Source organism: Panthera tigris, chromosome D4 (genome assembly GCF_018350195.1).
Source record: "Panthera tigris isolate Pti1 chromosome D4, P.tigris_Pti1_mat1.1, whole genome shotgun sequence".
NCBI lineage: Eukaryota > Metazoa > Chordata > Mammalia > Carnivora > Felidae > Panthera > Panthera tigris.
Window position 1 is genome coordinate 35,602,893 of NC_056672.1, and position 27,434 is coordinate 35,630,326.

Here is a 27,434-nt window from a genome sequence, read left to right on the forward strand (position 1 = left end):
AGGACAGACAGGTAAAGTGACTTTCCCAGGGACCCGTGACTAATTATGAACACAGCCAAGCTTTCAATCCAAATTTGCCTTACTCCTGCTGCTTTGCTCTTTTTGCTGTATCAAATTGTTCATCACTGCATTATAACTTTACTATAAATCTTTAAATCATTCTTATTTATTTATACTTTGTTCATTCCAAAAATATCTGAAATGCTTATGGCAGAGTTGGAGAAAATGGATAACTTCAATAACATAAATGGACTGATGGTCATGCACATAATATATTTTGTTATTTTGTATAATTATTTGTTGAGTGTTACACATTTTGGCTCTTACACACTTAAGAGTCAAAACAAGAGAAAAAAGAGTGAATTCAAATATTCAGTTACTAAAACAAATCAAGTGTTCGGAAGCAACTTTGCTTTTTTATGTCTTCAGGCCCTTTCCATGTGTTCAGACTTTTACAATTGCCTATATTTTGTTTCTATCCTCACAAAAGGATACTGTATGGAAAGAATAAGCCATTTCTGTACTATCTACCTTCTGAGATAATGAAAGGGGTATAACATGAAATGAAAGAGTCTTCAAAAGTCACTTAGTATCACTATGATCATTTGCCAAGTTTCTGAGAAGAAAAACACTTAAATGGCTCTTTAAGGACACGTCTGAAGATGATAATATGTCAAAAGAATGAAAGTAATGTTTTTCTTGAAAAGAGAGCTATGGTCAGGATGCAGAACTAATTCTCTGGTTTTCTCTCTCTCCATCTCTCTGCCATATAAATGTGTGTGTGTGTGTGTAATTGTGTATAATATATAAATTACATACATAAGTTGTTTTCAGCGTTATTATTTGTATTAAAAACTAACAGGAAGGAAAAGGGTGTTCTGCTCTCACCCTTCAATATCAACGGCCTTTCACTCAGAATTTGAATCATACTCTGTGCCATAATGTGTAAGACAAGAATTAACATGTGCCATTTTAGAAACAGATTAAATCATTACAAATTAGTCTTCAACTTATTTTTCCTGCCTATATCAAGAGTGAATGGCCTCTTATAATCTCTCCCACTGCCTGAAATAAGTCTAAGCAATTTAAGAAAAAAAAAATGATATCATTTAAAAATTTTACTCCTCATTTTATTTCTGTTTCCTGTTTTATTTGGCTGAATCTCTGTCAAAAATACTGACATGTAGCTTTTCTGTTCATGAGCTTGTCAAACATTTAAGAATGCTATGTAGGAATGGAGAACTAATGCCTGAGGCTTGGTTCAGGAGGGTCTTGAAAATAAAGTTTAAGAGACAATATACTCAGGGAACTAAACGTGTACTAAATGTGGGTGCAAGATGTCCACTTATACACGCCAACTTGTCAGTTAAGTTCCAACGCGTGGGCTGAACTTAACTGGGTAGTCATTTTGGAAGCAGTTTCTTAACTGCTGAGATAAGTAGATATGCAATAACCACTCCTTCAACAGAGCAACTCGACCTAATTTTACAATCTCCTGTGCTTCCCTGAAGGCTGATACGTTTTCAGGACCCACTACTCCTATACACTTGCTTTATATATTATCAGCGACCATTATGGGACTTTGTGAAATTTGAAATATACTTTGGAATCCCCATTTCAATTGTTAGATAACCAATCTCTTTTTAGAAGAGTCACTTTTAGAAGCAAAGTTATTAAAAAAAACAATGCATTCAAATGATTTGAAAATATATATTCAAAATAGCATGCACATGGCTAGTTATAGCAGCTTTACACATAATTATGAAAACCTAGAAGCAACCAAGATGTCCCTCAATAGTGAACAGATAAATAAATTGTGGCACATCCAGACAACAGACTATTACTTAATGTTAAAAAGAAATTAACCATTAAGCCATGAAAGAATATGGAGGAACGTTAAATGCATATTATTGAGTGACAGAAGCCCATCTGAAAAGTCCACATAATGTACAAATCCAACTATATGATGTTCCAGAAAAGGTAAAACTGTAGAGTAAAAATATCAGTAGTTTCCAGGGCTTGGGGGAAGGGAGAAATAATGAACAAGAACACAGAGGACTTTTAGGGCAGTGAAAATACTCTTTGCAATACTGTAATGGTGGATACATGTCATTACACATTTGTCCAAACCCACAGAATGTACAACACCAAGAGTGAACCCTTAAGGAAACTATAGACTCTGGATGATAATGATGTGTCAATGTGGGTTCATCAATTGTAATAAATGTACCACTCTGGTGGGAGACGTTGATAATGAGTGAGGTTGAGCATGTGTTATGGCAGTGGATATATGGGAATTCTCTGTACCTTCCATCAATTTTTCTGTGAACTTAAAATTGCTCTATAAAGAAAGTCTATTTTAAAAAAGGAAGAAAAAAGGTAAAAAGAAAATGTTACTGAAAAATACTGAGCAAAACCAAAAATAATGTGAGCCAAAAAATCAGCAATGGATCAGATTTTAAAATTTCATATAAATGAGACTGAACAAATAAATATATTAAAAGCATTCCTAAGTGATAACTTCTGAATTTCCAGATACGAAGCAAAGATATTTGAATTAAATCTGATCAGCACTACACAGTATTTCCAGTCTGATTTTCAGATCATGTAGCACAAAATCAGCATGGAATTTCTAATCCAAAAATTAACACAGCTAGATATCAGAAGTTACATCAAACATACTAGATTATGTGTGAATGATGTTTGATTCTTCTTCAGGGTCTGAGATTTTCCTTTAAAGTTTAGGTTTACTTCATGGACTATTGTAAAGAGTTGCAGGTCTGTGTTTAGTTTCTACTTTACCTGTTAGTGAGCACATCTACAATACCATGCTGAACAGCAGTTATATTTGAAAAAAAGTGGCATGGTTAACATCTTCAAAAATTCCATCTATTAAATAAATCATTCCATTTTTTTCTTGGTAAATATATATAATTAAGATATTATCCCTATTTTATTTTTTAATTTTCTTATGTTTATTATTGAAAGAGAGAGAGAGAGCATGAGCGTGGGAGGGGCCGAGACAGAAGGAGACGCAGAATCTGAAGCAGGCTTCAGGCTCTGAGCTGTCAGCACAGAGGCTGATGTGGGGCTCGAACCCACAAACTATGAGATCATGACCTGAGCTGAAGTCGGATGCTTAATCAACTGAGCCACCCTGGTACCCTGATATTATTCCTATTTCATTAAAGATAAAATCAATTTCCAGAAAAATGTGATTTATTCAAAATAGCTTCTGTATTAAGTGCTATGGCCAAGATTCAGCAAAGATATTCTAACCTTTAAGTAATTATTTTTCAATGCCACTTCTTTTATTTGTCATTTCTTTAGCAATTACCAAGTATTTATATTGTGGCAGAAACCACTCTAGGCATTTAGGAAAGTAAAGGAAATCAGAGATGGACACCAACCTCAAGGAATTTATGAATCTCTGGACCCCAAGTCAGTGTCATTTCCAGGTTTCCTGGCGACTGGTTAAATTCACACTTCATTATGACAATAGTTCTTATTGTTTTTTTCTTGGTATACTAGTTATTGTTTCTATTTCTTTACTGATTCCTCTTTTAGCAATATATGTGGTCCTCTTTGAAGATCTCTATATTCATAATTTAGTGTAAGGGCTGGCATACTGTGAGAGATGAAATACTTTTGGATTTTTTCTATTCCAAAGCTCATTCATTCAGTCTTCTCATAATAACATATATTGTCATCATGTTTTGGAAAAGTTTTATCTACCCTCTGAGTGCTTGGGGGGTAGATGTCACCTACTTCATGGCCACAACTGAGCCAGAAGAAATGATGTGAGATAGGGTATGGTAGAATGTAAAAATAATGGTCCTAAGGAGACATATCTCTTTGCATCCATGACTTTTGCAGTCTATTCTATCATACACTCAGGGTTTGACCACACAGATCAAGTGACTTAGTTGCTAAATTAGGCATTAACAAATATGACACAAGGAGAGTTTGACAAGTACTGTCCCATTATAGCTCCTCCTCTCTTGACACTATCACCAAACTTGGATTGTCAACTCATGAATGTTTTAAGCCATTTCATTCATTCAACAGCAACAGATAACTGAGACAAAGGCTTTGGTTCAGGTTTGGCACATTTTGTGGCAATATTGTGTTTAAGTATTCCCCTCTGGGAGGATTTTTCATGACATAGTTAGGGGGAAACAGCATGCTCCAAGCATTGTTAATGCTCTCTCCTCTAGTACAACTGGTGTTTTTGTTATAGTAAACTGTGAACAAACAAACAACCTTACATCTAGATTACTTTTATTAATTGTAATTTATTCTGGGAAGAAGTACTAGCCTGTAAAAGAATCATTAACATTGAAGTCACACTGACAAAATTATTTACAATGCAGTGGGTTATTATTATTTAAATGCATATTTAAGGACGAAGAACAGGATGAGAAACTCCCTGAACTCTTCTTTTACTGTATAGTTAACAGAAATTAATGATGGATAGAAGCAAAGTATAAACTGAATATGAAATAAGAACAAAATAACAAGACTAACAAAAAGGAAAATCAGACACACTTAGGAAAAATTGTTCACAATTATTTTCACTTCTCTCCTGTCTCCTCCCCAGTCTCCCTCTCCTTTTATTTGTTATAGTGTGAAAGTGACAAAGAAAACATGTAGAAGGGGCGGTGGTGAACATCAACACTTTTTTCACAAATATTGTTTTTTGAATGGTAAATGTATTTGTACTTTACTTTTAGTGTACTGTAATCTATACATGGGGTTGAAAATCCCCAACTGGAGCTCCTGGGTGCCTTAGTCAGTTAAGCGTCCAACTCTTGATTTTGGCTCAGGTCAAAATCTCATGGTTCATGGTATTGAGCCCTGGGTCATGCTCTCTGCTAACAGCACAAAGCCTCCTTGATATTCTCTCTGTCTCTCTAACCCCTCCCCCACAAAATAAATAAACCTTAAAAAAAGAAAAAGAAAATCCCCAAGCACTCATCCATTATTGTGTGTGTGTCTGTGTCTGTGTGTGTGTCCTACGGAGTGTGGATTCAACATAAACTTAGAAAGATAATATATCAGTTTCAAATACAAATGTTGGATCTACTAAGTTAAATGTCCTAATCAAGCATTTACACAAATGGTGGAAGATCTACTGCTGTTACTATTACTAATAATTACAAGTATGCTTTGGTGACATAATGAATATTTTTTGCTATCATAACTGGTTTTGGGTGTAGTATAGAAAACTATAGAAAAACAGATATTTTTTGTTTGCAGCATCAGGTGTTCCCCTGAATAGTCAGTAAGTTAAAACAATATTTCCCAAGATTGTACAACCTTTATTTTTGTTGTCAGTTGAGTTAGGTTTTAAAGTTACCACTATGAATTTTTAAAGAATTTCTTCAAAATATAATTTGTTATAAAATATATAGTAATACCATATAAATCATGTCAATATAGATATGAGAACTTCAGAGAAATACTTTAAGTAACAGCTGGAAACTTCTAGTGATTAATGTATAAAAGGAAAGTGGTCTGGAGAACTGAAAGAAAATAAATGGATATATAAAAAGAGAAAAAAAAACTAGAGGGGAGATATGGGAAAAACGTGGGGCAAAATAGTAGCAGAGGGTCTACTAAGAAGGGGGTGAAATTGGAAAAGTAAATTAATTAATGATGGATGGAAACCAAACTCCAAAGCAGCAGGCAATGAAAAATCAAGGTCAATAAGCTTTTTTTTTTTTAAATCTCAAAGGCCAAAAAAACTGAAAAAAAAATAGTCGATCTTTTATGAAAGGATACAGTTTCTGAAATTAAGACAAATATTAAGGTGCAGGAAAACAGAAATCCTGCCTGGATCTATTTGCCTTAACATCAATCTCCAGTGCCATGAGTTGTTTCAAGGGTCCTAATTTAGGATCCTGAGAGATGGAATACAATAGGCTCCTAGAGATAAAACCACTGAGTCCTGTATCACTATATTCATACATTTAATACCTCCATTTTGAAAAAAAGCTGTTTTTTTAATGTTTATTTTTGGGATAGAGAGAATGCATGTGCACAGCAGCGGGGCAGAGAGGCTGACAGAGGATAGGAAGTGGGCTCTGCACAGACAGCACAGAGCTCGATGCAGGGTTCAAACTCAGGAGTTGTGAGATCATGACCTGAGCCAAAATCAGACACGTAACTGACTGAGCCACCCAGGCACCCTGATAACAATCATTTTAATGTTTAAATTTAAAGAAACTACTAAAATATTTCAAAGAAAGGAAAAAAAAAATATATATATATACATACAATGTCTCCAACTTTCTAAAACCATAATCTAGTTCAGGACCTCACCATTTCTAACCCAGACTTTTTCTTTCCTACTCTCTAATTTTGCTCCCAAGTAGTTTATCACTCACAATGCTACTAGAGTGACAATGCATTTAAATGAAAGTCTTCGATATCACTTACCTTACAATCATAATATGGTTTTCTACATGTCATAGTCCATACGTGGAACATGGGATGAAAGAAAGACCCTTCTTAATGTGAACTGTGATCACCTATGTAAAAGTACTATGAGGCCATGTGATCTCCTACTTTTCTTTCCCACACATCAGGCAATCTAGCCTTATTGAATATTTTGAATTTTCTTTGGTGTGTCAAGTTCTTTCAAGTGGCTATTTTTTCAAATAAAGTTTCTTTTACTCTATTTTTTTTCTTCTTTTGCCATCCAGCAGACTTATTACAATTAGATTTCAAGCCCAAGTTTATTTTATAAGTTTATAAATTTATTTATTTATAGAGACAGAGCATGTGAACTGGGCATGGCAGAGGGAGAAGAAGAGAGAAACAATTCAAAGCAAGATCCACACTATCAGCTCAGAGCCCAATGTGAGGCACGATACCTGAGCTGAAATCAAAAGTCAATTTCTCGACTGACTGAGCCACCCAGGTGCCACTCAAGCCCCAGTTTAAATATCATTATTTCTCTACAAGCTTTCCAATCCTTTCCAAGAAACCACTCCTAGATTTGTGTTCTCATCACACCATGACTTGCCCTCATTTTCAGGCTTATCACTTTGTTATAATCATCTGGTCATGAGTTCATACTTCCACTTAACAATCAGTCAAAGAATGGTAGTAAAAATGTTTTAAAATTCTTTGCAATACCAATACATACCTGCCACCTACAACAAGTAGTTAAATCTGAATGTATACATATATGAGCAGTGTGAATAAAATAAATATAAGGCACATAAATGCAGTAGTAACATGAGCATATATTATGCAAAGAGGTATTCTCTAGTTCTTTTAATGTTTACATATGCATTTTCAAACCTATTAGCCAATTATAATCATTACCAATCAACATACAAGGCTAAATTTGTTGACACAGACAAATTTAGTTTGATGATTTAAAAAAGAACTGGAGGAAACAATTAAGAAATGGGGGGGAAAAAGCCAATAAGCTAAATAAAAATGCTTGAGGAACCAATGCAATCATCACCCACACCTGACTCTCTGGTAAAATTCTTAAAAATCCAGTTCTTGAGCTTAGTGAAATCCAAGTGATTTGAATTAGTGTCCTCAGCTAAAATACCTTGCATGCAGAATCACCTATTGATTATTGAATAAATGTAACCAGAAATATTTCTTCAATCTGTTTTCTATCAAGATTTAATTATTCTTTGGCAAAGTCACCATCCTTCTGTTATGAGACCAAATCTAAGATCAAGGAGAAAGCATATTGAGCAGTCAAACGGATTTTCCCTAGTTATGTGGATTTTGAGTTGTGTTTGCTAAGTTAATTTATTAGTTCCAATGCTACAGGATTATAGAAGTCTGAAGGGTAAGGGAATGTTACTAGTGTTTTAATCTACAAGGATAGATTTACTCTGGTCTTGGTTTACAAGAAGGCATAGAGAAAGAGTAATCCAATAGATTCTGAAAAATGACTCTAAAGACATAGTAAGGTTAGCAAGGGATCTCAGATTTGCTCCTGTTTTGTTTCCCCCAATAGGTAAAATAGCATAATAAAAGTTAATATTGAAGGCAAGTTGGTAGCAAATAATCAAGAGAAATGGTATAACTGGCATTGCTGGATTCTTGTAAAAAGTATCAATATACTTTAAAATATGTGGATTAAAAGCAAATTTAAATAGAATAAAATTTGATTATAAATAAGTCTTTGTTTCTGCTTGTAAACCAATTGTTAAATATTGCTTACAACAGTAATCAATTTAAATAGGTAGTGTTGTGGTCTTAATTTTACTTGCTGAGAAAAAGAGATATGCCAATGATTAGAATATAGTACATAGGCTGGCATCCAAATTTTTTATTATACTTTAATACAACTGATAAATTAGCCTATATTCATATGCATTATACAATTGTTTTATTTGCTAGATTTCTAGCAAGTATATGCAAGTTCTGCTCTCATATTTTCTTATAAGAAGCATTAGGTTAAAAAGAAATAAACAAGACAATGGTAATTATATGATGTATAGGTCTAAAAAAGTAAAGAGAATGAGAACAATAATGGCCCTTTCATCACAGGCTATTATGAAGATTAAATGGTTTAATATATGCATGTACCTAAAGTAATGTTAACAACCATATGTGTTTAGTAAATGTTGACTTATTGTCAAAAAATATTTGTCATCTGGAAGTAGGAGACTAGAATTTATGACTTCAGGTATCCATTCAGCCCTGAAATTTTATAATGTTAGTTCTACTAAAATGGTGTTTTTATGTTTGCTAAAAAGTCAAAGTAAGTATCCATGTTTATGAGGAGACATTATATCTTGGCTTTAATTAAATTTATCAGCATACAGATTAAAAGAATAAACATCAGGTAGCAATTTTTCCTTTGGCACTCAATTCTACATTTTAAGATAACTAGGAAAATGAACAGAGAAACGGAAGTCTGTCTTCTAATATGAGCAATTTAAGAAGGGGGGTAACCTGTCTTGGATGATGTTTGTGTGTTTTATTAGAGATACAGTCTTGTGTTCATGTGAACTGATAGAAATAAAGTTAGTCCACATTAAAATGTTCATGTTGAGGCTATATATACTTAGAATCCAGCCACATATGCCAAAAATTAATGAAACCTGCAGCGTAATTTTTCTACCTTGTGGAACTACCTGATAAAGTAATGTCTGATGATAAATTGGGTTTATGGTGAGATGCTAGATTCAAGCTATAGTAGTAAATCTTCTAAACTAACTTCTCTTAGCCTGCAATCCAGACTCAATGTAGTGTTCACCAACTGTCCCTTGAATCAAACCCAATTTGACATACTACTATCTCCCTGGAAAGTTTTCTTTTATATGAGGTCACAAAGAGTTCACAATAATACTGAGAAAATAAATATTTTGAGTAAGATAACTGAAATTCGCTTTCAAATGCATTTACCTTACTTCAGTATATATCCATTTATACCTTTAAGTTACATTACTTGAGGCTTCATGTATTTTTTTTCTCTGCTTGCAATGCAGATATATATTCTCAGACCAAGTAAGATTTATTGCTAAAGAGCTTTTCAGTGAGGTACACTTGTTTTTCCCTTAGGATTTCTCCTCAATATTAATGTCCATTAGTTGCTAAATATAAGGTATTTCATAAAGTGCCTGACTTCAGAAGATTCAAATTAAAAAAATAAATAAATAAAAAAGCTTTGAAGTTAAAACTATGCAGAGCTATTGCCCACAATGAATAACATTTCTACAACCTGTTATGAGAAATCCTTGAGTTTGCTTGTCGCCAATTAACTTGCTGCTATATCCTATATGTTACTTCAATCCATTTCTACTAATAAGCAACACTGAGCCCTGATTGTGGCTTCCTTTAAGGTGGCTGCTCAAAATTCACATTTCTGCCAAGTTCAGATTATATAAATTGAAGTCAAGAGTCAGTAATTATCTAGATGAACATTTAAGTCAACATGCATATATTTCTGTCTTAATAGCCAGAATACTTAGAAACTAATTATGAACCAATGAAAGTTATCAGTTTATGTATATACCTTGTATTATCTACTTTAACTCCTTAGGTTGATTACCTCTGTTCTGTTTTATTCTAAAATACATTATTTTCTTTGTTTCCAATTTATATGCAATTTAGATGTTTCCAAAGTAGACAATATATAATAAATTTTAAATAATAAAGGTCTCTAATGACCAATTAAGGGGAGTACGGCCTATCTGAATAATATATAGTTACATTATGGTAAGTAGGTAAAAATTATAGATATAAATATTAAAAATATATAGTCAGAATCATTTAAGTTTTCTAAATTCATATTAATAGGTAATTGGTTTTTATCAACTTTCTTTACACTCAGATTATAGAACACATGACATTTTTGTTTTAAATCCAGCAATCAAGGAAACATGGTAACATCTATAAAATGAATACTTCACTAGAGACTACATATATATCAACTATGGCAATTACATGAAATAAGAAGAAAGATTAATGCTAAAGTTTATTTTAGAAGCTAATAAAGTGCCCTACAATTCCATAAAAGACAACAACAGAGACAAAACAAGAAAGAATTAAGTGAAACTTCTAATTCCAATACAGTGAAGTGAAATAAAATTATCTTGTAGTTTTGGAAGCACTATGATTAGACAGTGTTCCTAAGTAAAAGACTTTTGTTTCAAATCAACTGATTTTCCCTTCAATATATATATTTTCCTTATGGTAGACATCAACTATGGGGAAGCCACTTCTCTCACAGAAATTGCACATATATAGAGATTTTAAAAAGGCAGAAAATGCAAAGTTTCTTAAGAGAAGTGCAAAGTGCAAACCAGCTACTACTGGTCTGAAGGAGTGAAAATAGAGATCAATTAAGAAGATCAGTGGGGCGCCTGGGCGGCTCAGTCAGTTGGGCATCCGACTTCGGCTCAGGTCATGATCTCACAGTCCGTGGGTTCGAGCCCCGCGTCAGGCTCTGTGCTGACAGCGCAGAGGCTGGAGCCTGCTTCGGATTCTGTGTCTCCCTCCCTCTCTGCCCCTCCCCTGCTCATGCTCTGCCTCTCTCTGTCTCAAAAATAAATAAAAACATTAAAAAAAATTAAAAAAAAAAGAGAAGATCAGTAAAAAGGAAAAGACATTCAGGACTTCCAAATTATAAGTAAGTTAAATGCTGTGGTGAGATCTTTCTTTCTTTTTCTTTCTTTTCTTTTCTTTCTTTCTTTCTTTCTTTCTTTCTTTCTTCTTTCTTTCTTTCTTTTTTAATGTTCTTAACTGTTTTTGATTTATTTTGAGAGAGAGAGACATCACGATTGGGGTTCAGGGGGAGGTGGGACAGAGAGTGGAGACAGAGAATACAAAGCAGGTTTCAGGCTCCAAGCTGTCAGCACAGAGCCCAATGTGAGGCTCGAATTCACGGACTAGGGGATCATGACCTGAGCCGAAGTCAGTCGCTTAACTGACTGAGTCACCCAGGTGCCCCGCTTTTTTTTAATTTTTGAGAGTGTACAAAGGGAGGAGGAGCAGAAAAGAGAGGCAGAGGATCCTGTGGGGCTTAAACTCAAGAACCATGAGACCATGACCTGGGCCAAGTGGGATGCTCAACCGATTGAGCCACCCAGGTGCCCCAAGAAGGTATTTCTTGTGAAGAAAAGAAACAAAAGGGAGAGCAAACAAAATGGAGAGCAAAAAAGCAAGAGAGCAAAACAAAACAAAACAAAAACAAACAAACAAAAAAACAGAAACCAAGAAATTGTTATGGTTGGATAAGAGAATAATTATGGAGAAGCAGTATTAGCCAAGCCCACAAAGATAAATTATAGTCAAATAACTGAAGGCCTTGTTTATTGAGAGGAGTTAGATAATCTGAGTTGTGATTATTTATTTTAAAGAACTTGAGCAGAAGAGGAACATTACTAGTGTTACTTTTTTAAGCAGGTACAGAGAGAAGCTAGAAACAAGGAAGCTAGGGAGATGTCTGCAGTGGAAGCAATGAAGTAAATGCAAGCCTAAACTATCATTGTGGCAATAGAAATGGAAAGAAGAAGGTGTGCCTGGGTGGTTCAGTTAAGCGTCCAACTCTTAATTTCAGCTCAGATCATGATCTCGCGGTTCGTGAGTTTGAGCATTGCATCAGGCTCCATGTTTGGTTTGTGGTGCCTGCTTGGGATTCTCAGTCTCTCTCTCTCTCTCTCTTTCTCTCTCTCTCTCTCTCTCTCTCTCTCTCTCTCTGCCCCTCCCTACTCACTCTCTCCTTCAAAATAAATAAATAAATAAAACTTAAAAAAATGGAAAGAGGGCAAAGTGTATGAAAAATATGAAGAAGATCTATATATATACTGGACTGAGTAACCAATTAGAAATGAAGTAAGAGACACAGATTGAAGTATATTTAGAATTTGATTTGTGTGACTGAGTAAACAATTGTACCATTAAGATAATACTGGTCTAGGGCTGGCTTGAGAGTAGTGGTTGAATGGCTGGAACCCAATTTGGGAAGCACTAACACAACACTGAAAACATGATGCCTAAAGATGAGTATAGGTACCAGAAGGACAGGCATGAAGTCAAGACAAGATGAGAAGTGAAGAAGTGAACAACTGAGGTCTACTTTCTAGAATTTTAGTGCTGAAGAATACAAGAACAAAGAGAATATACTTTCAATAGGCAACAGCACTTCTTTCTTATTTTGATTTAGGAGCAGGTAAGTGAAAGCGTGTTTATTCAGTAGTGAAAACAGCCAAATAGATATTGTGATATCAAGGTTTCAATAAAGATTATCAGCAACACAATAACCAGAGATTGAGATATCCAAATTCAAGCCAACAAGATAAGCTTTTAGAAAATGAAAAGCCCTTTTCTCCACAACTTCACCAATACGTGTTACTTATCTTGATTCTAGCCATTCTGACAGGTATAAGGTGATATCTCATTGTGGTTTTTATTTGCACTCCTCTGAATATTAATGATGTTAACCATCTTTTCATATGTCTGTTCCTCATGTGTGTGTTCTTTGGAAATATGTCTACTTGGGTCCTCCGCCCATTTTTAAATCAGATTTATTTTTCAGGTGTTGAGTTGTAGAAGTTTTTATACATTTTGGATATTAACTCCTTACTGGATATATCATTTGTAAATACATTTTACAATTCATAGAGTTGCCTTTTCATTTTGTTGATGGTTTCCTTTGCTGTGCAAAAACTGTTTATTTTGATAGAGTACCAATAGTTTGTTTTTGCTTTTGTTTCCCTTGCCTTAGGAGACATACCTGGAAAACAGTATGAAGGATCCTCAAAAAATTAAAAATAAAAATACCAGGGGCACCTGGGTGGCTCAGTTGGTTAAGCATCCAACTTCGTCTCAGGTCACCCTTTTGCAGTTCATGAGTTCAAGCCCTGCATCAGGCTCTCTGTTGTCAGCATGGAGTCCTTTTCAGATCCTCTGCTGTCCTCCTCTCTTTCACCCCTCCCCTGCTTGTGCTCTATCTCGGTCTCAAAAATAAATAAATACTTGGAAAGAAAAGAAATACCATATGATTCAATAACTCCTCTACTGGTATTTACCCAAAGAAAACACAAACACTAATTTGAAAAGATATATGCACCCCTATGTATATTGCAGCATTATTTACAATAGCCAAGATATGGAAGCAGCCCATGTGTACACCAATAGATGAATGGATAAAGAAGATATTATACACATGTGTGTGTGTGCGTGCGTGCCCACACACACACACACACACACACACACACAAACACACACACACAATGGAATACTAGCTGGCCATAAAAAAAGATGAGATCTTGTCATCTGTGATGACATGGATGGACCCAGAGCGTATTATGCTGAGTGAAATACTTTAGAGAAAGACATCATTAATTTCCCCTATATGTTAAATATAAAATACAAAGCAATGAATAAACTACATCATCTTTAATATCCTGAGGGGTAAGAGTTGCAGGAGGAGATGGAGGTTTGAAGAAAGTGAAAAGGGTCTGGAATTACTGTTCTATGTAATGTTCAAGGGAGCCAGGAAGAGAAGAATGTGAGAACTATTGAGCAGTAGTGCTGGTTTGGCTGAACTTTATATTAAAACAATTCCTTTGCTGTGACAACCATTTCAGACCTAAAAGATGAAATATTTTGAAATTGTCTTCTTTTAGTGGGACTCGGTATACTTCCCAAAGACTTCAAGAAAATCAAATAGGGTAGTAAAAATCCACACTATAGATTAGAAAAAATAAAATCATAAAAGTGTTCTTTTCAAACTGAAGAGCAAGACATCATTAAATAAAATATGACCTAAGTGTGTAAGTGACATTGTTGAAATTTTGTGTACATGGCAGGAAGCCACTGAACTTGATGTTTGATTTACTTGCAAACAAATCTACTGCCCTAATCACCCTTAAACCTCAAGAGATTTTTGCTTATCAAGGAGACAAGTTGTTTCAATATTATGTGTGTTTAAAAGGAAAGTGTGAATCCATAAAGAGAGAGATTACTCTGAAAAGAACTGCAAAAAACCATGGGGCCTAATGTTTATGCCATAAGATACTGGCCACAATTATATACTTCAAGTTATATAGAATATGGGGAGAAACCCATAAATGCACAAAAAGATATATATTTACAAAACTCTTCATGTAATGGCAAAGAATGTTAAATAAGATTATTTGTACAAGTGTTCTCTTGTAAATCTAAGCACTTCAGAAAAATAATAATAATCTGCCTAAGAAGGTGTTGAGAATTAGTGTTTCAGAGATAAAACTCTTAACAAATTTTATTCCATGCATGCTGGAAGGGCTGTAGTGAAAGCAGCTTGTAGGAATAAGAGTTCCATTTCCAGATTTCCTGATGCCTAACAAGGACATCTTGACCAGCAGATAAAAAGAGAATGTCCACCTGAGTTAGCGCCTAGGTTAACTGATTTAACTGTCTCTTGCATAAGCACATGGTATGTAGAGAAATAACTGTCATGAAATTAATGAGTAAACTCTAAGGCCAACAACATTCTCTGTCAGATCTGTGCTCCCATCAACCTGAGTTGAAGGTAGCTTTAGGCACTCACATGCTACTATTAATCCTCTCAGTGTTTCATATACCTCAACTTTTCTCTGATCATTCTGGCTACTGAGGGGTTGGGGGAAACGTGTAAAATTTTGCCAGTATTTTCTGAAATCTAATTCTTCTTTATGCCAAGTTATCTTCCACCATTCCTTCTCTCATTTTTCAGCCTTCCTCATTTTATACTTTGGAGCACTGAAAAGCAGCGGTAGACCAAATCACACTACGTATAAATAAATATTTAGTTGTTTATATCTCTCAAGGACAAAAAGGAATACAGAAAAGTAAAGCCAGGACTGCATGACAAGGAATCAGTAGGAACTCCTTAAAGTGAGATGTGACCAGAGTTATTGGCCTAAACTCTGGAATTTGCTTCATGGGAAAAGTCTGAAGTTGATGCTCCCGAATAATCCTTTTGTGTTCTACTACTTCAAGTAAAATAGTATAGATGACATTCTGGGTTATATATAAGATGATGGATGGAGAGCCTAGGTGGCTTAGTCAGTTAAGCATCCAACACTTGATCTTGGCTCAAGTCATGATCTCACAATTCGGGACTTCGAGCCCTGTGTTGGGCTCTGAGCTGACAACACGGGGTCTGCTTGGAATTCTCTCTCTCTGCCCTTTCCTATAAATAAATAGATAGATAGATAGATAGATAGATAGATAGATAGATAGATAGATATTTTTAAATATTAAAAAAAAAGATGGAAAGGCTAGTCGGGCTCTTTATAATAACAGAAACTTAAGGTCAAGCACAAGTTGTGTTAGAATGGTGAGAACACTCACATTGTATAACATTTTCAAAGACTGGCACACACAGTCCTCATGATAGCTTATGAGAAAATAAGAACGTTTTATAGATTTGTGTGTGTGTGTGTGTATATGTGTGTGCGTGTGTGTTTCATGTACGCCTGGATCATATATATTTAATGTCTATATTGTTGTATATCTATCTATATCTACTTCTTAATTTTTTTCGCACAGATGAGGAAACAGAGACCCAAATATTTTAATTCAATTAGGGATTATACATATCAGAGATCAGAGCTGGGGCTACAAATTCAAGTCTTTTTGACTCCTATGACAGCATTAATTCTACATCATTCTAACTTTAACAAAATGCTACGGAAAAATTCCTGACTTAGAGTCCTGCAAACTGTTGGGCCTTGTATGACAATCTATAATTAAAGAGTTAGAGATAGCCTGGATTCCGGGATACTGACCAGACAGTGGACAACACAGAGGCATGTTTCTGTGTATGGAGACAGCTACACCTTTCATTTTCCCCTGCACAGGCAAAACTTATAGGGAACACTGCAATGGTTTTAAGTATTCTTGCCCTGTTCGCTCTTGAGATTATATAAATCAGATTAGCACTAAATATAATATTTTCTAAAGGGTGGTTTATCTGAAACATAGAGAAGACCAATGATAGGAAGGGTAGGATGGCAAGTATTAATGGACACCTTGAACCTACCTCACATTGTGTACAAACTTTACATGTACGGATTGATTTCCTCTTCACAACTATCTACTCATTTTATTATCTTTTTAATGTTTATTTATTTTTGAGAGAGATACAACTATGTAAAAAAATGAAAACTGCTTTCATTCCTTTTCACATATGAGGATATTAGAATTAAGAGAGTTTAATTAACTTTGCCAAAAAGCCAGACTGATAACTGGCAAAGTGAGCAAGAGTCTACATCTGCCCCTCTCCCAATCCTAAGATCTGTTCAAGGTATCACATCACATGCAAGTATCTTGCATGCCCAGGAGAGCCCATTCTCTCCAAGTAAAGTGAAAGGCAATCCCTTAACCGTACCATTGTCTCTCACAAATATTTTATGCTTTCCTAAATTTGGAATCTTTGCTAAATGTTTCATTAACTTAGTAATCTTTTTACTTAATGAAAATACTACTCATTTTATTAAGTTTAAAAAAATCAACATGATTTAAAATGACTCATATATGGGGCGCTTGGGTGGCTGGTTCAGTCGGTTAAGCGTCCGACTTCTGCTCAGGTCATGATCTCATAGTTCATCGGTTTGAACCCCACTTCGGGCTCTGTGCTGAAAGCTCAGAGTCTGGAGTCTGCTTCAGATTCTGTGTCTCCCTCTCTTCCTGCCCCTACCCTGCTCGTGCTCTGTCTCTCTGTCTCTCTGTCTCTCTCTCTCTCTCAAAAATAAATAAACATTATTTTTTTTAAATGTCTCATATATATGTCACAGGATAAAAAAATATGCTTACCTTACTTATTGTCATATTAGCTTGCTGCTAGGAACTATGAGCAATCAGTATTCATGAAGTCATGCTATTTGTCAATAATTCAGAGAAACTTTGAGAATGTGCACCACAATTATTTATAGATTTATTCAAAGCATTCCAAAATTTATAGTCCCTAATCTGTAGTGTATATTTTATAAATCCTTAAGCATGCAAAAAGAAAGAGAGAAGCTCAATTCCAGTTCAAATTAGGCTATTGCCCTTGGAAAGAACTATATTATTAAAGTTTCATCATATATTTTACTGTCACTTTTTTGGCTAATGTATTCTCTTCAGTCCATGTACTGATCAGTTTGTAATCATTACTTAAAATCATTCGATTAGCTTTGTTGACATGCAAATATTTGATTCAAACATTTAAAATGATTTCAGTAAATGTGACAGCTGCCTTACCACTAAGTCTTATTCAATTTTTAGCTGTTATTGTTTTTGGAGCACTTAACAGTCTTTGATAAGATAATAATGGTTATTTATTTAGATCTCCAAAATTTTTAATTACTCTTAATACATTTAATTTACAAAAAAATTTTGAATACTCTGAGAGGTCAAAACCTGTATTCTTGATACATTTAATTCATAAAGTGTTTTGATATTTTATTCAAGAAGTCAGTGCTTTTCATATTTTTAATCTACCACATTTAAAATGTTTTATAAGTATTTAAGTATACTTGTTTTGCTATTTGTGATCAATTTGACTCACTAAAATACCTCAAGCAGCAAAATGTGTATTAATTCAGTAAAAATCAAGTTGAGACTCTTACAAACAAAACACTGTTTTAAGGTGCTCTGGGGCTAAGGAAAAAAATAAATCCTAGTTCTGCTTGATTAATCCCTCAGTTCACTGGAGAATTAGTTTATGGAAGGGCTGTGGTCTGTGATTAACATATGCCACCATTCTATTTTACATGATAAAGTCATTCCATGGCACTTATGTTTTTTTGTTTTTTGTTTGTTTGTTTGTTTGTTTGTTTGTTTTTTTAATGGTGAAATGGAGTTTAGCAGTATGGATGAAAGCTTTAACCAGACCTCCTGGGCTTGAATTTGGGTTCCTCTACTTCTTACTGCAAGACCTCAAGCATGTCTCCACCACAGTTCAATATGTCTAAACTGGTGATTAAAATAGTATCTAACTATATAGCATTGTTTAAAGGATTAAGTGAATCTGACACATTCAGCACCTAGATCATTGTGTGGCACATAACAGGTGCCGTTAAAGTGTTCCTATACTTGTTATGTTAAAGTATGCAGAAGGTTTTCACTAATATAGTGATTTCTAAAGGATTTCTATGTGTTTTACAATTTGAAAGTATTCCCACTTTGATTACTTATTCTTAGTATCAATGCTTTCTTAGTTCTTATTTTAAGGTTTAAGAATTGTCTTTCTAGAATGTTCTTGTATGCCAACTAGAACTTTCATCTGATCAAAATTACACAAAACTAAACTTGACCCTAGTTATGTGTTGCATACCACAGGAATTTCACAGTATCAGTTCAAGGTATTGTTTCACAGCTAATGTTTAATTATTTCCACTCTGAGAAAAAAAGAAAAACAAAAAATAAAAGCATGCCCAGTAGCAAAATAGGCCTTTGCCCATAAACTTCTGAATTCAAAAATCTCTTATATCTCCTTTTATGTCCTTTCTCATTTACAATTTCTATTTCATCAATAAGATTCGTGTACGAAGTTACAGTTCAAGAGCATTTTCAAAGTCTTTTGAAGAGCCCTTAATAGACTATTATATTCATATAGGATAATACATATAAAAAGCTCTGTAGTCCATACAGCAAGCAGATTTACATGTGAATTCTTCACTAATCAACAACTATTCATCTTTAAACCTTATAATACTTGAGTTTCTTTATATTTAACACTTCAAGTATTATGCTTATAAAATTCTATGCTATCAATTACTAATTACTTGACCTTTTCATACATTAGAATTAGATAAGGGGCAATGCCTATTGCAAAAAAATTACCATGTGAATTTCATTTTTTACTTGCAAAAATATTTACCACAACCAAGAGATATTTAAACACTAAAAGATCATAAAATTTTATAGGTTTAGTAAAAAAGCTCTGTGCAGTGACTATACTTACAAAGCAGGAAAAGAATAGGTCCCCGGAGAAGTAAGAGCAGATATATTCAAAGACACAGGATGGCTTCTAGCATATAACTTTTTCACAGCAGTAAAGGGGTAGTGTTTCAAAAAGGGAAAGCAAAACAGAAACTAGAGAAGAATATTAAAATTTCAATTAACCAATCGAAAAACAAAAAGGTCATCGGTAAACTTAAAAAGAGCAGTTGTCTTAGTGTACCAGGGAAAATCCAAAGGGGGAAAAGAAGTACAAGTTGGAGGTGAAGAAATAAAGTAAAAATAACCTAATTTAGCAGGAATTTCCCAATGAAGTCTATCTTTGAAATTTCCAAATTTTCAAATGCTACTCTTTCCCTTGTGGTTCACACCTTTCCTGACCCAACTTGCATTGTTTCTACTGGTTTGCCTCAGATTCCCAAGGAAATAAGTCTTCTGGAAGCCAAAATCAAAGTGATTCAAGAAATTTCAATAGACATGTGTACATAGTTATTTAAACCAAATCCATGACGTAAGGTTTTCCTGAGAAGGCTTATATAACCTCTGTATTTCTGACCAAAGCTTTCTTAAAAATATCTCCTTCTCATTGTCTGCAAATAGTGACAGGTTAACTTATTTTACCTATATGGATGCCTTTTATTTCTTTTTCTTCTCTGACAGCTGTGGCTAGGACTTCCAGTACTATGTTGAATAAAAGTGACAAGAGTGGACATCCTTGCCTTGTTCCTGACCTTAGAGAGAAAGCTCTCAATTTTTCACGCTTAAAGATGTTGCTAACTGTGGGTTTTTCACATATGGTTTTAATTATGTTGAGGTAAGCTCCCTCTAACCTCACTTTTCCAGAGTTTTTATCGTGAATGGATGTTGAATCTTGCCAAATACTTTTTTCTGCATCTATTGAGTTGGTCATATGATTTCTATCCTTTGTGTTTTGTTTTTATTTTTGTTTGGTTGTTTTAAATTTACATCCAAATTAGTTAGCAATAGTGCAGCAATGATTTCAGTAGTAGATTCCTTAATGCCCCTTACCCATTTAGCCCATCCCCCCTCCCACAACCCCTCCAGTAACCCTCAGTTTGTTCTCCATAATTACAAGTCTCTTCTGTTTTGTCCCCCTTCCTGTTTTCATATTATTTTTGTTTCCCTTCCTTATGTTTATCTGTTTTGTCTCTTAAAATCCTCATATGAGTGAAGTCATATGATTTTTGTCTTTCTCTGACCGACTAATTTCACTTAGCATAATACCCTCCAGTTCCATCCACGTCTATCCTTTGTTTTGTTGATGTGGTATATGACATTGACGATTTACAAATCAACAATGCAAACTGTCTTTGAATCCCAGGGAGAAATCCCACATGATCGTGGTGAATGATCTTTTTAATGTATTGTTGTATTCAGTTTTCTAATAATTTGTGGATTTTTGCATCTGGGATGCAATATCAGGGATATTGACCTGTAGTTTTCTTTTTTTATAGTCTCTTTCTCTGATTTTGGTATTGGGGTAATGCGATCTCCTAGAATGTATTGGGAAGCTTTCCTTCCTCTTCTATGTTTTGGAACACTTTTAGGAGAAAAGGTATTAACTCTTCTTTAAATGTGTGGCAGAACTCATTTGTGAATCCCTCAAAAAATTGTATGCATCCCCACTATGTTTATTACAGTGAGATATGGAAGCAATCTAGACATGGAAGTTATTTAAACCAATCCCATGAGGTAAGCTTTTTTTCAGAGAAGGTTTATAGAACTTCTATAGCATTTCTGACCATAGCTTTTTGACCAATCCATCAACAGACGAATGGATAAGGAAAATGTGATACACACACATTGGAATATTACATAGCCAAAACAAGGGATGAGATTGTGCCATTTGAGACAACATGGATGGAATGTGTTGAGACAACATGGAAGGAATTATGCTAAGTGAAACAAGTCAGACTGAGAAAGACAAATACCATTCCACTCATAAATGCAATAAAAATATGAATAAACAAAAACAGCAGAATCAGAACTATAAATATAGAGAACAAACTCATGTTTGCCAGAAAGGAGGGCAGGTGGGGGCTTGGGCAAAATGGGTGAAGAAGAGAAGCAGATACCTGTTATGGGGTGAATAAGTCACAAGTATAAAAAGCACAACATAAGGAATATAGTCAGTGATATTGTAATTAGCAATAGTAGCAGTGCTTGTGGTGAAAATAGCATAATCTATAAACTTGTCAAATCACCAAGTTGTACACCTGAAACTAATGTAACATCGTGTGTCAACTATACTCAAATAATAATTTTAACAATCCTTTTTTAGTTTGGGTAAAGTAAATCTTGTGGTTTCCTCTATCCTCTACTTCACTTATACTAAGTCTTTCTCCTTCTTTTGACTCTTAATTCTATTTATTTAATGTCCTCCCATTGGAAACTTTTTAAATTTTTTTTAATGTTTATTTTTTGAGAGAGACAGAAAGAGAGAGAGCAAGCAGGGGAGGAGCAGAGAGAGAGGGAGAGAGAGAGAGAGAGAGAGACGGAGACATGGAATCTGAAACAGGTTCCAGGCTCTGAGCTGTCAGCACAGAGCCTGACACGGGGCTCGAACTCCGGAACTGCGAGATCATGACCTGAGCCAAAGTCAGATGCTTAACTAACTGACCCACCCAGATGCCCCCCTTTGGAAATCTTATGCACTCAGTTTTCACCTAATGCAAAAACATCTATCTCTGCATTTCTTTTCTTGATCTCTTCTTCAAAAATTGATACTTGCATGTCAAAAGTTCTTTTGGACATTTCACACAGATGCCCCAGCCATGCTTTATATTCAACAATTTAACCCTGCAATTATTTAGTCTTTGACCTCACTGTAGTTCTTCATTCCTCCTGTACTAGGCTAGTGCACACTCTCCACCACCCCCCACCACCACCCTTTCTCTCCCTTCTTTTCTCTCCACTACTATTTAGCACACAAGTTGAATAGATATTTCATGGAGAGCATTCATCTTTTGTTGAGGACCAAAAAGCTTTGTTCACTAATTTGCTCAACTTTGATATGGTGCAAATTCCTCTTCAGCACTCATTTATAAGAAAAAACCTACTACTCTCAACGAATATGATTACTTGAAGTAGATTATAAGGAATATATGACCAATTGTGTTTCCTCTTATATTTGGACTGCTGAGAAATCACAGATCAAGATTTAATGCAGAGTTATAAAAAAACATATTAGAATTTTGTTTCTAATTTTCTGATCCTCTGTTTTGAGTACTCTTATTATGCAGCTTTGTTTATTACAAGCCAACTAAAAAATGTTTGTGCCTCAGGCTCACTAGAACCTTGTGGAAGGAAATCTTGTGGTCTTTGTCTATTACATAAAGATGAAATGCACAGATAGATTGGATTCATTAAATAAACTACTTGAGACTGTGTCTCCATTCATAAAACTTGATAAGGCTAAGCAATTTCAGCAGCAGGAGAAATGGGAACCTATAAAAATATAACAGAAAAATACAACAAATTAAATGGGTGTAGTTTTAAAGAGCTGTTTTGAAACACCACTTCATAGCTACCATTGTTTAAAAACTTGATAATCATTTTTAAAGCTTCATTTACCAAGTGAATCAAACTCTCTGCGTAAGTGCTGTACCCACCATCCAATCACTGAGCATGATAGCTTTGGTTAGCACTATTAGATGTAGAAGCATCTCAATTCATTTGTATTTTTTAAAGATCAAGGGGAGAAATCTAATTCCAGGGACACATTAAATTCAAATATTCAGACCTTATCTTAAAAAACTATCAGTTTTCTCTCGTTTGTTTTCTTGTTTTTATTAACAACTGGGTATTATGGTGCAGTTATCAAATAGACAGCACTTTTCTCTAGAAAAAGGACATAAATTCAGGCAGAACAGTAGGATGAGCTCAGCCACACCAGATTTGTCCCAGATTTAGAGAAGCATCTCTTTCAGTTTGCCATCTTTTCTTACTACTCTTCTCTTGCAAGTAATGCAATGAAAACAAATTTATGGTCTTTCAATTTTATCCTTCCGTAATTTTCTTCAAACAGCCTGCAGATGATACAGATTGTAACTTATTTCTGTCTCTAGAACTCTCCTTGTTAGGAAGTACATTGCATATATATAGGCTGATCCAAACGTATGAACTGGTAGTAGTCCAAAAACTCATTTTTTTAAATCAGTAGCTAGGAATACGAAACACATTTTCTCTTCAGAATGCCTCTATATGCAGTATATCAGTCTCAGACCAACTTATAAAAGCCAAAGAAGCTTCAATTTATTGAGGATCTACTAAATGTCAATATTCTATACTATATATATAAAATATATATATATATATTATATATAATATATATATATTATATATATATATAATATATATATATATATATATCATAACTCAATGCTATCCTAATCATTTGTTGTTCTTAATTGAGCTAATGCATACTTACTTTAAGTACATAAAATGTAAACATCTTAAATTCATAGTTGGATACACTTATATATGTGTATACAGTCATAGAATGGCCACCTGGATCAAGACATTGAACATTTCCATCACTTCAGAAAGTTCCCTTTTGCCTCCTTTCAGTCCACACCCATCCCATTCCATTGAGGTAACCATTATTTGGACTTTTATTACCATATATTAGCTATGCTTGCTCATGAATGTCACATCAATGAGATTATACATCATATAATCTATAGTCTACCAAGTCTAGATTCTTTCTAAAAGATCCTTCAATGTCCCCACATGCTATGAGTAGAGTAGCATTCCAATTTAAGAATATGCCACACTTTATAGATTTTCTTATTGGTTTTATCTATAGCTAAATCTGCAATGAACACTTAATGCTCTAGGAGTACAATTGTAGAATCATATTGTTGGCCTACATTTAATTTTTAGAAACTGCCAAAAAGCTTTCCAAAATGGTTGTGGCAATTTTCATTTACACTGGAAAAATATGAGTGTTCAATTTCTCTGTATTCTTGCAAAAAACTTCATATGGTCAGTAAATAGCCATGTAATTGGGTATGTTACTGTGATATCTCTTTGTAGTTTAAATTTGCATTTCTCTGTTGAAGAACTGATGCTAAAAATGGTTTATTTGAATAGTGGCCACTTGAGTAGATCTTCTCTGAAATATATTTGTAGGAGTACTTTATAACATGCAAATGAGTCTTATCTATCCTAATGACTTTTGAGAAAGAAAATATTAAACTCCACTTTAATAATGGTGAAAATGAAGTCCTGAGAGGTAAAACAATTCACTAACATCATACATGTAATAAGGGTAGAGGAGGCATGAGGGTCTTTCTGCCTCACTCAATACCCTGTGTTCTTCAGAGCATCCTACACTATGCAGCACAGATTATAAGATATAACCAGGATACATGGCAAACGGCCCAGGGAAACCGGATCACAGGAACATTTCTCTCTAGGATAATAGGATGAGATATCCTTATTTCTACCAGTCTCCCTTCCTCAACAGTGGAAGTAAGATATCATTAGTAGCTCAGTGAGGCAGGGGCAAGGTATCTGGGAAAAAAGAAAATTAGCATGAGTAAAATGTAATGCATTTTAAAAACTGTGTCCCAAGGAAGACTAGTTACAGACATATTTTTTGCTTTGTACAGTAAAGTAGTGTAATGTTATAAAATGGATGAAATTAAAATGACTTTAGCCTATTAAAGCCTCTATAGATTCCTCTTAGATTTGTGTAATCCAGCATGTCTAAAATTATTTGGCAATAGAATACTTTCCCAAGGAATACCTATGAAGAGTTTGTGAAAATTAGCTTGCCATGGAAATAGCTTCCCTTTTTCCTTTTGATCTTTCTTTCCTGATGCACAATGGAAACCTATGGCATATAAATAAATTCACACACACTAGCATACACAGAGAAACACACAGCATATATTGAAATAAACTAAAACAAAAATCCAGATTCTTGTAAGCACTGACACAAAATACTATCTAAATGGAAAAGGGAAATTAATAGTAACAGCAATACATACCTCAGATACTGGCTCAGAAAAGGTAATCATTTAAAATTCATGCTACGGAGATAGTTACTGGAACGTCCAACTATGTTATGATCTTAGAAACAAAAGGGTAAAAGTGCCACCCCACCCTGCTCCCTCAATGCAAAATATACTGTCACTAATTCAGCCAATGTCCAAATTTCTGAACAACAGAAGTTTGGAAATTTCATAGACATTGGGAGGTGGGTTCTCACCCATACCTGGGTCAGTATGCTAGACAGTTGGACTGGGTCCTTACCTATTACCACACATTTTTAACCCAGATAGTTCACTCTGTTACAGTAATCAAACAAAGTGGAATTTATTAGAAACAACTATTACCAACTCCCTATTAATAAAACAATACATTTCAGCTATGAAAAAAGCCACAAGGACAATATGAACTTTACAATTTCTAAATATCTTTTCTAAAAGAAGGCACAGAAGGTTTGCTTGGATTTCTGTTTAGTAATGTTCTTTGTAGCATTATTCATTACACACTCACACACACATTTATTAATGCATACAGACAACAGTACATAAAAGGGCTTAATATTAACAGAACCATTCAGATGAATACAAAAATTTTTAAGGCCACAGAAATGATTAACATATGTCGGATCAATAAAATCAACCAGATATACGAACTTTACATAAATTGTATGTATATACAATTATATACAATGGTGACAATGGCAACTTTCAACTGAATAACCATTACCTTTGGATATTGTCATCACATGGTATGTTTTTCTTGCTTTTCTACAATATTGACATTCTTTATGATGTCGTAAATTATGTCTGTGACATAATGCTGAGTCAAAAATGGATACAGAACTCTAAGACATTATAATAGATACAATTATGTGTATATGTCATGACATGATTACATGTTTATATATTTTTGAAAATGAAAATAGTTTTTGAGAGCTGGTTTCACGGGTTTTTGTTGCTATAATTTAAAATACATTTATTTGAAAAGTCATTCAGAGAAGTATATATTAGAATTTATGTTGGATAAAAATGTATTAGTAAGCCAGAAGGTAAGCTGAAAATGCATATAAAATAAAAACCAATTTAATAGAGACAAGAAGAATACAAGAAGAGATGACAAATATTGAAAACATAGAACACATAAGAATTGAATTAATAACCAAGGGTAGGTTGCCTGTTGTAACCCATCTTGTTTACACCTCTTTACAAAAGGTAGAAATATAAAATTAAAGAAAACTTTCCACAACTTCACAAAAGCATTCAGATTGAATTCACAATGACCTCAATAAAATTACCAAGGAAATAGTCTTAAATTTCAAGGAAAAGGAGAAGTTTTTTCTATGTCTCTAAAAGAAAAAAGCAAAAATCTTTCAAAGAAGGCAAGGCATGATTGTTTCAGGGTTCTCTACTGTGACAGTCAACATCAGAAGGTAATATAGAGGGATAACTTCAGAGTCTTACAAAAAAAAGAGGTGTTATTCAAGAACTTTGTTTTACCCAAGCAAGTTTTCATTCATATGTGAAGATGAGAGACAGTTTCAGACTTGTGAACGTTCATAAAATTTACCACAATTTTATTCTGCAGAGGCTGAGAAAAATAACATAATAAATGAGAGCACTTCTCAGCACAGATGTTGATTACTATAAAACCTTGGTCAATAACTATATACTAAAAAAAAAAAAAAGGTACGCATTTATTAACTGAATTAGATGTGCAGCTATAAATGTATTAAAATTTTGGTATTAGAAATTAAAAACATTTCTGATTATTATAACATGCTGTGAGGAGAGAAAAGCATAAAGATGTGTCTCCCTTACATCAAAAGGTGAAGAAAGGAAAGAAAAATTATAATAGGTATGTATAATATTCCTTGTGAGCTAGTTATGATTCTCAACCCATATTTAATAAAATCAAAGATTAAACTTATTAGTTGACTAAATATTAAAAATGTAACAAACACACCAATAAATTAATGGTACCATTTAACCCAGAATTAAAAGGATAATTCAATGTAA

At 34.2% G+C, this 27,434-nt stretch overlaps 1 long non-coding RNA gene across 2 annotated transcripts in view; it reads right to left on the bottom strand.

The window, feature by feature from the left end:
* LOC122233164 overlaps positions 1–26,206 on the bottom strand; it is a 580,276-nt gene extending 554,070 nt beyond the window's left edge. For both annotated transcript variants that reach the window (XR_006210649.1, XR_006210648.1), the window contains exon 1: positions 26,146–26,206. This is a non-coding gene — a long non-coding RNA (uncharacterized LOC122233164). The remainder of the gene's footprint in view (positions 1–26,145) is intronic.
* Positions 26,207–27,434: the final 1,228 nt, after the last annotated feature.